Source organism: Mobula hypostoma, chromosome 1 (genome assembly GCF_963921235.1).
Source record: "Mobula hypostoma chromosome 1, sMobHyp1.1, whole genome shotgun sequence".
Lineage (NCBI taxonomy): Eukaryota > Metazoa > Chordata > Chondrichthyes > Myliobatiformes > Myliobatidae > Mobula > Mobula hypostoma.
Window position 1 is genome coordinate 186,094,642 of NC_086097.1, and position 12,179 is coordinate 186,106,820.

Genomic DNA, 12,179 nt, shown 5'->3' on the forward strand with positions numbered 1-12,179 from the left:
AATCTGTTGAAGTTCTTCTGCATCCTACCTGTTTCTTCAACACTACCTGCTCCTCTACTGATCTTTGTATCATCTGGAAATTTGGGAACAAAACCATCTATTCCATCGTCTAAATCGTTTATATACAGTGTAAAAAGAAGTAGTCCCAACACCGACTCCTGCGGAAGGCCACTAGTCACTGGCAGCCAACCAGAAAAGGATCCTTTTATTCTCACTCACTGTCTCCTACCAGTCAGCAATTGTCTAACTATTTTAGTAACTTCCGGGTAATACCATGGGGTCTTAACTTGGTAAGCAGCCTCATGTGTGGCACCTTGTCAAAGGCCTTCTGAAAGTCCAAATATACAACATGCACTGCATCCCCTTTATCTATCCTACTTGTAATCTCCTCAAAGAATTCCAACAGGTTAGTAAAGCAGGATTTTCCCTGGAGGAAACCATTCTTACTTTGTACTATTTTGTCCAGTGTCACCACATACTCCATCACCTCATCCTTAACAATTGACTCTAACATCTTCCCAACCACTGAGGTCAGGCTCACTGGTCTACAATTTCCTTTCTGCTGCCTTCCTCCTTTCTTAAAGAGTGGAGTAACATTTGCAATTCTCCAGTCCTCTGGCACCATGCCAGAGTCCAATGATTTTTGAAAGATCATTTCTAATGCCACCACAATCTCTAATGCTACCTCTTTCAGAACTGCAGGGTGCAGTTCCTTTGGTCTAGGTGACTTATGTATTATTGGGCCTTCACTGAGGAAGACATCAGCAGTATACCGGACACTCAAGGGTGACAGGGAAGAGAAGTGTGCGCAGTCACAATTACGACAGAGAAAGTACTCAGGAAGCTGAATAGGCTAAAGGTAGATAAATCTCCTGGATCAGATGGAATGCACCCTCGTGTTCTGAAGGAAGTAGCTGTGGAGATTGCGGAGGCATTAGCGATGATCTTTCAAAAGTCGATAGATTCTGGCATGGTTCCGGAAGACTGGAAGATTGCAAATGTCACTCCGCTATTTAAGAAGGGGGCAAGGAAGCAGAAAGGAAATTATAGACCTGTTAGCTTGACATCAGTGGTTGGGAAGTTGTTGGAGTCGATTGTCAAGGATGAGGTTACAGAGTACCTGGAGGCATATGACAAGATAGGCACAACTCAGCATGGATTCCTTAAAGGAAAATCCTGCCTGACAAACCTATTACAATTTTTTGAGGAAATTACCAGTAGGCTAGACAAGGGAGATGCAGTGGATGTTGTATATTTGGATTTTCAGAAGGCCTTTGACAAGGTGCCACGCATGAGGCTACTTAACAAGATAAGAGCCCATGGAATTACGGGAAAGTTACATACGTGGATAGAGCGTTGTCTGATTGGCAGGAAACAGAGAGTGGGAATAAAGGGATCCTATTCTGGTTGACTGCTGGTTACCAGTGGTGTTCCACAGGGATTAGTGCTGGGGCCGCTTATTTTTACACTGTACATCAACGATTTGGATTATGGAATAGATGGCTTTGTGGCTAAGTTTGCTGACGATACGAAGATAGGTGGAAGGGCTGGTAGTGCTGAGGAAACGGAGAGTCTACAGAGAGACTTGGGTAGATTGGAAGAATGGGTAGAGAAGTGGCAAATGAAGTACAATGTTGGAAAGTGTATAGTTATGCACTTTGGCAGAAAAAATAAATGGGCAGACTATTATTTAAATGGGGAAAGAACTCAAAGTTCTGAGATGCAACAGGACTTGGGAGTCCTTGTACAGGATACCCTTAAAGTTAACCTCCGTGTTGAGTCAGTAGTGAAGAAGGCGAATGCAATGTTGGCATTCATTTCTAGAGGAATAGAGTATAGGAGCAGGGATGTGATGTTGAGGCTGTATAAGGCGCTGGTGAGACCTCACTTGGAATACTGTGGGCAGTTTTGGTCTCCTAATTAAAGAAAGGATGTGCTGACGTTGGAGAGAGTACAGAGAAGATTCACTAGAATGATTCCGGGAATGAGAGGGTTAACATATGAGGAACGTTTGTCCGCTCTTGGACTGCATTCCTTGGAGTTTAGAAGAATGAGGGGAGACCTCATAGAAACATTTCAAATGTTAAAAGGCATGGACAGAGTGGATGTGGCAAAGTTGTTTCCCATGATGGGGGAGTCTAGTACGAGAGGGCAAGACTTAAGGATTAAAGGGCGCCCTTTCAGAACAGAAATGTGAAGAAATTTTTTTAGTCAGAGGGTGGTGAATCTATGGAATTTGTTGCCATGGGCAGCAGTGGAGGCCAAGTCATTGGGTGTATTTAAGGCAGAGATTGATAGGTATCTGAGTAGCCAGGGCATCAAAGGTTATGGTGAGAAGGCAGGGGAGTAGGACTAAATAGGAGAATGGATCAGCTCATGATAAAATGGTGGAGCAGACTCGATGGGCCGAATGGCCTACTTCTGCTCCTTTGTCTTATGGTCTTATGGTCTTTCAGCTTTTTGAGCACTTTCTCTCTTGTAGCAGTAACTGCACCCACTTCTCTTCCTGCACACACTACAACATCAGGCATACTGCTAGTATCTTCCACAGTGAAGAATGATGCAAAATACTCATTTAGTTCATCAGCCATCTCCTTGTCCACTGTTATTATTCTTCTGCCTCATTTTCTAGTGGTCCTTTATCCACTCTCATTTCTTTCTTATTTTTAACAGACTTGGAAAAACACAGTGGATGCTTGAGGAACTTCCCTTTGTGCAAAAAGAAGAAATGGTAGCCTCTTGTCCCAATCTTTCCCATGTCAGATACAAATTTCCTCTGCAGATACTTCAATGTTTGATTGCACCTCTCGACCAAGTTGTCTGTCTCTGGGTGATATAAAATGGTTTTCAAGGATGTGATCCCCAGCTCCTTGTGCAGCTGAAGCCATGAGATGAAGTTTGTTCCTTGGTTGGTAAGGATCTTCTCAGGAATATCCAAATGAGAAAAGAGCTGAACAAGGGCACTAATTAACTTTAATGTGGTAGCGGAGCATAGAAGGAATGCATTGGGAAACTGGGTATCATAGTCACACATGATTAGTATGTATTGGTATCTTGAGCTGTTCTTCTCCAAAGGTCCAACGATGTCCAGTGCAGTGTGCCCGAATGGTGTGGTACTTGTTGGCATTGACTGCAATGGTGTGCTCAGTCAGATTTATGGAGAGCACTGCTTTTTTTGGCACTCTGTACATGTGTTGCGATATGTTTGCACTTCAGTGTACATGGTAGGCCAGAAAAATTTAGTACCTAATCTTCAGTAAGTTTTGTGTTGCCCAAGGTACCCTGCCCATGGTATTCTGTGTGCCAGATGGAGTACCAATGGCCTGCAACTACTTGGCACCACCAACCTTCGACTGTTCAAATCTCTACCCAGGTACAGACTTTGGTTGCGAATGCTGAAAACTGAGCCCCCTGAGTATGCAGTGTGGTTATCCCCAGATAAAACTTTTTCATACAGAGCTTTCAAAGAAGGATCCGACCTTTGAAGTGTGATAACCACCTGTGGCACATCCCATTTGACAGTCCCTCAATATTATCATCAATGGGTACATCACCTGTACAAATATCAACAGAGGCATGAGAACCACCATATTTCTCAAGGTGCCATTGTCGATGTGACTTTCTAAGCCTTTGATTTCTTTTCCCTCACACAGACTAACATCTAAGTCAGGCCGAGCTTGTAATCCGGCCATTGCTTTTCTTTTAGCATGAATCTTGACAAAATAGGAAATAGCATTATCTACTCTTGGATTAACAGATGGATATGACTGGCCGTTTCCCTTCCTCAACTGATCTTTTCTCCAGGACTCCGACTTTCATCACATACTTGTGGTTGTCCAGCTTAATAGTGAGTTCTGTCAATGGTTCAGACTTCCAGTCACCATGGACACATTGGACAGGTGTTTGGTGACTCGTCAACACCAAAAGCAGAGGCGTAATTTTTCTTAATTAATGGCAGTGAGCTACCAGAATCAAAAGGAGCTTCAACAGTTTTTCTATCAACTTTGACTAATATAAACAGAGACTCTTTCTTCTCACATTCTGCTTGCTTTCCATTACCATACTCACCATCATTACAGTCATTATCACCATCATCACATTCTCCCTCTCTTGGTATTGTTACGAGAATACACATAAAATTAAGATGTTTGCTGGCCTGGGCTAGCATCAGTGGCATCAGCAGTTGGTCTGCCACCTGCCCTCAGGGGAAGGAGAGATAAGGAACAATGGAGCAGCGTCTGGAGATGTGTAATGAAGGGATGTGGGAGAGAGAGAGCTGTCTGGAGCGGCTCCCCCCTTTGAACCCTGAACTGTTTGAAGTGATGGACAGGCGATACCCCAGCAGGGGGATAAAAAGGGACAGGTTCGCTAAGACAGACACACACGCCACCCGAGGTAACGAGACCCTGGAAGCGGTGCGCTTCTCACGAGTGGGTGAGAAGTATCAGACAACGACAAGGGTGGAAAGGTACGATCAGCGGGAACCCGGTGTGTGTCCGCCCTTGCCTGGGTGCCGGGTTCACTGCAGAGGATCGACCGCATCTGGAGGAGGGGTCACAGTCGGTGACCTCAGGTGACATCACCAAGGACCCGCCCAAATGCTGTTTGTGAGCCATCCCGCTGGTCTGTGAGTGAAGCCGTTCTGAATGATCAGTTGTTCCTATTCTATGTCTCTCTTCCCCCACCTTGTCCATCGCCATGGCAACGATTACTGCGAACTGAACTACTAACTGGACTGAACTTTGAGACATTTTGAAATTGGTCATTTACCCCTAGACAACGATAGAGCTTGATTGATGCTGTTATCTTAATTCTGTGCACATGTGTGGTTATCATTGTTGAATTGTTGCATTTATTATCCTTTCGATTACTGTGTTGCTTGTTTCTTTAATAAAACTTTCTTAGTTCTAGTACTCCAGACTCCAACTGAGTGATCCATTTCTGCTGGTTTGGCAACCCAGTTACGGGGTACGTAACAGTATGTAGTGCATACCTGACAATTTGGACTTCTTCGGAGGATGCACAGAGGGTTTATGTCTTGGCTGCTCACAATGGTAGCAAGCAAAAGTCTTAGAAGAAACTACCAAAGGTTCTTTGCCCTCTTTTCTCCTACTCCCTAATTTCCCTGGGAGTCCTTGGAGGGTTAGAGTCTCTGTTGCTTCAGAATGATAGTAGTGATGGCACCCCTTTGTGGGCATTGAGGTACTGCAGGGCAGTCAGGCCACGGTGAGTCCATCCTTGAACCCATGTTCCGGTGTCTGAAGGAAGAACCCGCAGCAGCTGCTCCAGAACAATGGCCTCACCAATCTCCTTGGACTTCTACTCTGGTCGAAACCATTGGTGGTAGAGACCTCTCAGGCAATGGTATGTATCAGAGGTTGACTCCCCTTGTTGTAGAGTACTGAAACGGAAGCATTGGCAATAGGATTCTGCTGAGATATCAAATTTACCAAATAGAACCTCTTTCAGGTCAGATAGTTATTGGACATCTCTTCATCAGTTGGAGTGTAGGCTTGAGGAGCTTCACCTGTCAGTCGAGGCAGTAACTGGCAGACCGACTCCTCCTCTGACCATTGCCATATCCAGGCCATCCCTTTGAACCCAAGGATATTGTTCCCAATAATGTCACTTTGCTGATAAGAAGGTAACTTGGAACCTTTCCTCAGAAGGGTAGGAGGGTTGAAGGGCTGGTCAGATGGGAAGACAGGTGACTCAGGCTGGGTGATGGCCTCAACAGACCTCCACAGGCTTTGTTGATCCTTTTTCTCCTGTGCTAGGCAGACAAAACGTCTCTGAACAGATTTTCCAGGGAGGGTTTGGAGGTGGGGCCCTTCTGCTTCTGGCTTGAGATTGGCCCTGAGATGAAGTTCCTCTGAGGTCTCCACTGTTTCCCAGGCATCTGCTTCATTTTTAGCCTCAGGAGGTTTCCTGACTTGGGACTGTAATCACACTCTCCCTGAGTGAACGTATCACCTTGTGACTGGCCATCCCACCGCTGCCACCATATGTTAGATAGGTGGGCTGGTAATGATATACCAGGGAAGACAGAGAAGTGTGTACACGCACGGCAATGACAGCAGAATGAAAAGGCAATGTTTGTGTGTGAGTGAGTGGCGTGTCTATGGAGCGCTCTCTTACAATCTTACAATTTTGGTAGACTAGTATATATGGGATCATTATTGATACTAAATTCTGTTTGTTTTGCATATCAATAAATTTATGTACCAGCTGTATCAGTTATTTTGATAGGTTGTGCAGCAACTGCAATGTTCAATAATCATGTAATATTATATTCCAGCCTTGTCTGATGCCCTATGGCCGTGGGAGCTCTTCGTCTCTTCGCATGTCTGTTGTATCATAAACAGGCATATGAAACAAAACCAACTCGGCCACCTACTTTCTTTCTGCTCATTTTTTCTGTTTCATTCTCTGTTTTCTCCATATCACCTCTACCCCTTTGAAGTTCTAATGAAGGGTCTCGGCTTGAAATGTCAGCTATTTATTCCTTTCCACAGGTTGCCTGACCTACTGTTTTCCTCCAGCATTTTGTGTGTGTTTTACTCTAGATCTCAAGCATCTGCAGAGCGTCTGGCGTTTACCTCTACCACATTGGTTTTCTCTTTTCTATGCCTCCATCTCTTTTTCTACTGATTGACTAATCTGATGTGTCACACATGTCTGGCACCAGATGTCATGTCATACTGCACATGCCAAATTACAGCTTTCCTGACTCTCTAACAAATTGTACAGAGACGAGGAAGGTCTCTCCAGTTTCCTAGTACTAATTCATGACCACTCACTCAACTTCAGGTAAGACAACTCCGCATTTGATCACAGTGGTTTATATGGGGCTAACCAGAGGTGGCATTGTCTTTTGTAGAAGTATTTTTTTTACGATCGCAAGATCCTGCTAGACATTAAGAACTTAAAGTACGGTAGTTCTACCGCGTCAGCAAGTTGCTCATTGGCAGGGGAACTGAAGGAGTTGGATTTGGTGCGGATCGTGTTGCTGCCTGCATCAGAGGACTCACTGATTTACTGGTGACGGCGGAGGAGCTGGTAGACAGGACTGGGCCTCAAGCTGTGGTGTCACTTTTTTACAGCCACTCAGGAGAGAGGGGGTGGAGCTGGTGGAGCACTCCTCTGCAGGCAGTGTGGCACAGTCTCCAAGCTGGAGTCCAACATTCACGGACGCAGGGTCTTGGACCATATACTATTTGTGTGCCTGTATTTTACTGATATCTTATATGTGCTTGCTATCTCATATGTACCATAAGTGCCCTGAGTTGTGTGTAACTGTTAGCATCGTGTTTTGCACCTTGACCCTGTAATAATGCTGTTTTACTTGACTGTATTCATGGGTATTCATGTATGATTGAATTTGATCTTGAACATGAATGATACTCCAACAGTCTTCTTTTGCAGGAAGGTTGGCATGCCCTTCGAGGGCATAGTGACCTGAGGCTGGAGGTGTGGCATCAGCTCCATTTCATTTTGTCATGGTACTGGATGCTACCACAGCTGCTGATTCAGCCTGTCTGCTTGATACCACTGAAGATTTGTGATTATAAATAGACCGACATTTGGAGCCTTGCCACATGTTCTGAATCTCTCTTTACAGTTTAAAAAACTTCTGGACAGACTGTATCAAAATTCTAGCCCAGTTTATAGATATCATGGTGTCAGAATGCCCCTGATTAGTTGAGGGTGCATATGGACATTTGTATTTTAGTATGTTTCTGCCATTATTGGGTTATATATGTTGATATTTCCAGTTATCATAAAAATGATATATTTAAATATGTTTAATCTCATAAACCAGTGACCTAACAGAAAATGCTGCAGATATTCATTAAGACAACAAGTACAATAAGGGAAATAGAATTAATATTTCAGATAGAGGACATTTCTCTGGATGGGTGAGAGAAAACAAAGTTAGTATTAAGTTGAAGAGAATTTGAGGGAGAAATAGATGGGACAAAGGGTATTCTGCTCTCACTCAAGAATGTTCCACGTTTTCAAAAGCTAGACAAATAGATAACTCCAATCCCAGTGTGGTTGTAGTTGAAGGTGGTTTTATTATTTACCAACACACTACAGTACGTAAGGAGCCGATGTAAAAAGACAGTACTTGTCAGCGTTCAAACGAAAGACAGGTTCAAATATTGACTGAAATTCCTTTAACTAATCAATGAAATGTACAAAGATACAAAATGGCTGACCTGATGAGAAAGCTAATTGCTTAAATATGGAATAATGAGCAATCAACAACAGCTGTGAACCCCACAAGTAAACAGAAAGATCTAGTAATTAGATATAAAATAACAATCCAAATCAGGAAAGACATAACACAGAGAATATTGGTGATAGGGGTGAAGCCAGGGCTGCTATGGAGATGAGTAGTAGTTGATTGGTAAACGATTCAAGATTCAAGATTGCTAAATGTCATTTCCAGTACTCGAGTGTAAAGGAGAGTGAAATAATTTTTAATCCCGATCTGATGCTACACAAAAAAAGCAAAGAACACACTAATAATAAAAGCACAATAAATGTAAATGAATAAGATAGCTTATATACATAGATTAATTGTTTGTCCATAAAGTGACTCTAGGCACAGGAATGTCTGTACATACGGTGACTGACAGAAAATGATAAAGTAGTGGTGGTGTGAGTTGTAGAGGGGTGAACAGCATTATTTCTTGGGTTTTTCAGTCTGGTGGTCCTGGTGTGAACACAGCATATTCTCCTTCCTGATTCACCTCCCAGGGTGGGTAGGATCATTAATGATGTTCCTGACCCTTTTTTAGCACCTCTCTATACATACAGTATGTCCTTCATTGTTGGTAGACTGGTGCCAGTGATGCATTGGGCAGTCTTGACTACCTGTTGTGGAGCCTTCCTGCAGACCGCACTGCGGTTTTCATACCAAGCAGTGATTTAGCTTGTTAGGATGCTCTCTATTGTACACCGGTAGAATAATGTGAGTATGGATGTATCTAGTTCTCTTCTGCCTCCTCTGAAAGGAAAAGGTTATCTACCTGGCACCAGGCCTCAAACTCCTCCACCTCCTTTCTGTAGCCCATCTAATCTTTGATGGTGATGAGCCCCACTGCTGTCATGTTATTGACAAACTTGACAATGTGATTGCTTCTGACTTCTCATCTTCTCTCTCCAGTCCTGATGAAAGGTCTCAGCCCGAAACGTCAACTGTTTACTCCTTTCCATAGATGCTGCCTGGCCTGCTGAGTTCCTTCAGCATTTTATGTGCGTTGCATCTGCAGATTTTCTCTCAAATGTCATTAACTGGGTGTTTGGCTGTGCAGTCATGTATAGCAATGGGCTCAGTACATAGCCCTGGGGAACACTCGTGTTGAGGATGATGGGGAGGGAGGAGTGGTTGTGCACTCTGACTACCTGAGGTCTGTTGGTTAGGAAGTCCAACACCCAGCTGCACAGTGGTGTATTTAGACCGAGGAGTAGGGGTTTGTTCACCAAGGTCTGTGGAATAATAGTATTGAATGCCGAAATAAAATCCAGAATTAGCATTCTGACATAAGTGTCCTTGATTTCTAGCTGTGTCAGGGCCAGGTATCTAATAGATCTATCTACTGTAGATCAATTCTGTTAGTTAGCATATTGGTAAGTGTGCAATATGGCAGGAATGAAGTTTTTGACATGTGCCATTACCAGCTGTTCAAAGCACTTCATGATGATTGGCCACTGAGCAGTAGTTGTTTTGTTCTGAAGGTGTAGAGTTCTTTGGTACAGTGAAGGTGGCTGATTTGAAGCACGTGGGGACAGCAGCCTTGATAGGTGATGCGTTGGAGATACCCGCGAAGACATCAGTCAGCTACTGTGCTCTCTCGCTGAGTACTTGGCCTGAGAAGTTGTCTGGCCCGTCTGCCTTACAGGGGTTGACCCTCTGCAGAGTCCTTCGCATGTCTGCTGCTGTCGGTGACAGTGGCTGCTTACCTGGGAAGGGGTAGCTTTCGAGGCTGGCGTTGCATTGCATGCGTAAAAGTTGTTTAGAACATCAGTGAGGGAGGCATCACTGGTACAGCCAATGATGTTGTCCTTGTGTCGTCTGACAGATGGCAGTTTACAGAGTCATAATACAAACAAAGGACTATAAAATATGAAAAGTAATCAGTGATCCCAGTAATATCCTATTTGCATATGTTGCCTAACCTTAACTTCTAATGAATGTGATGGGTACAGCTAGTAGAGCTGTTGCCTCACATCTTCAATGACTTGGGTTCAATCCTGATGTGGCCATGTGGGCTTCCCCTGTCTACTCAGTTTTCCTTCTACATCACAGAGGTATGCAGATTGGTACATTGTCTGACTCCTATAAATTGGATCCAGTAAGTAAGTGGGAAGTAGAACCTGAAGGGAGTTGCTGGGCGTGTTGTGAGATTAAAAAGTGATTAGCAGAGGATTAATGTAAACGGATGCTTGATGACCAGTGTGGACTTGAAAGGCCAAAAGGCCTATTTCTGACATTTATGACTCTCTACCTCTATGATTTAATGTGGTTAAGTCATTAAAGGTTGCATTGCTCCTTGCAATCTCATGCACAATTAAGCAGAATGATGATTGAGGGTGCTGGAAAGTTCAGGTTACCAAAGGTTACTTTTCCCATATTCTAGATGAAGCTAATGCTTTCTTCAACCAATATGTAGACATGGTGCCACTTGATTTTAATGTCTTAAACAATATAACTGCAACATAAAGTGAATAACCAAAATAAATAAATATTTGACAAACTTTGTTTCAGTAAGGTATTTAATTTTATATATGTAATTATTCATTTTTCAGGCTCCTGTCCTCTCTGGCAACCAGCATTTACTGTCCACTACAGTCATAAGATGTTTGGAATGTACTAAGAAAAATGTGGATCGGCCTCACAGATTGCGGAAACCTTACCCTGAGCAAATGACTACAGTGAGGACAAATAAACAAAGGTTCAAAGGTTCATTTATTATCAAAGTATGTATCCATATACAACCCTGACATTCGTCTTCTCCATACAGCCATGAAACAAAGAAAGAACATGAAAGTCATTCAGAGAGAAACATAAACCCCCAATCTCCCTTCCCCCACACAAAAAAGGACGAGAACATCAACCCCAAATCCCCCTCCCCCACACAAAACAGAACAAGAACGTCAAGCCCCAAACTCTTTCCCCTCACACAATGAAATGGAACAAGAATGTTGACCCCCAAAAATCCTCCCCTTGCATAACAAAATGGAAAGAAATGGTGAAAAACACAGAATATTAAACTATAATCTGAGAAAGTCCACAGTCTGTAAATGCAACAGTTCAATCCATAATGTAGAACCATGGTAACAGCTTCCTTCACCAACGAAAAGAGAGAAAACACATGAATGCAGACCGGCCTACCTGCCTGTCACAGTGAGCCACACAGCAACAGGCCGCTCACAGACTCCTACTCGGCAACGATCAAAGGGAAGACAGTTGGTGCTGAGCCCTTGCTTGCCTTCCATGTTTGACTCAATGTCTCAATCTTCCTCGATGCTTTAATTGGCGATTAATTGACATTTTAATCAGCAAAATGGAGTCGAACATTGGTTCATGCTTCGTCTCAAAGTTTCTTCACCACGAGGCCGTCTGAGTACGCACTCACTTCCCGGAATCTTCTTGAAGACAGTGAAGCACTGGATCACACTAAATTTTAGGGTATATAAAATTATGAGGGGTATAGACAGGCTTTTTCCACTGAGGTTGTGTGGGACTACATCCAGAGGTCAAGGCTTAAGAGTGAAAGGTGAGAAGTTTAACAGGAAGATGAGGGGAAACTTCTTCACTGAGAGGGTCATGAGAGTGTGAAAATAGCTGTCAGCACAGGCGGTCCATGTGAGCTCGATTTCAATGTTTAAGAGAAATTGGGATAGGTATATGAATGGTAGGGGTATGGTTCCAGTGTAGGTCAATGAGAATTGGGAGTTTAAATGGTTTTCGGCATGGACTAGATATACCAAAGGGCCTGTTTCTGAGCTGTACTTCGCTAAGACTCTGTCTCCAGACTGTAAATCACAGACTCCAACAGTTTCAGAAACACATTTAAGATGAATAACAGACATAAAAGAAGCAAAATAGATAATTTTGTGGACTTTTCTGGAAGATGTTGACTGAGGGAGCATAGTATGCTCTCTTC

At 43.4% G+C, this 12,179-nt stretch overlaps 1 protein-coding gene across 1 annotated transcript in view; it reads left to right on the forward strand.

The window, feature by feature from the left end:
* The window catches only part of tmem64 (transmembrane protein 64), a 113,887-nt gene extending 102,977 nt beyond the window's left edge, over positions 1-10,910 (forward strand). The window contains exon 4 of the transcript XR_010019634.1: positions 10,819-10,910. The gene's annotated coding sequence lies outside the window, so the exon portion shown is untranslated. The remainder of the gene's footprint in view (positions 1-10,818) is intronic.
* The last annotated feature ends 1,269 nt before the right edge of the window (positions 10,911-12,179 follow it).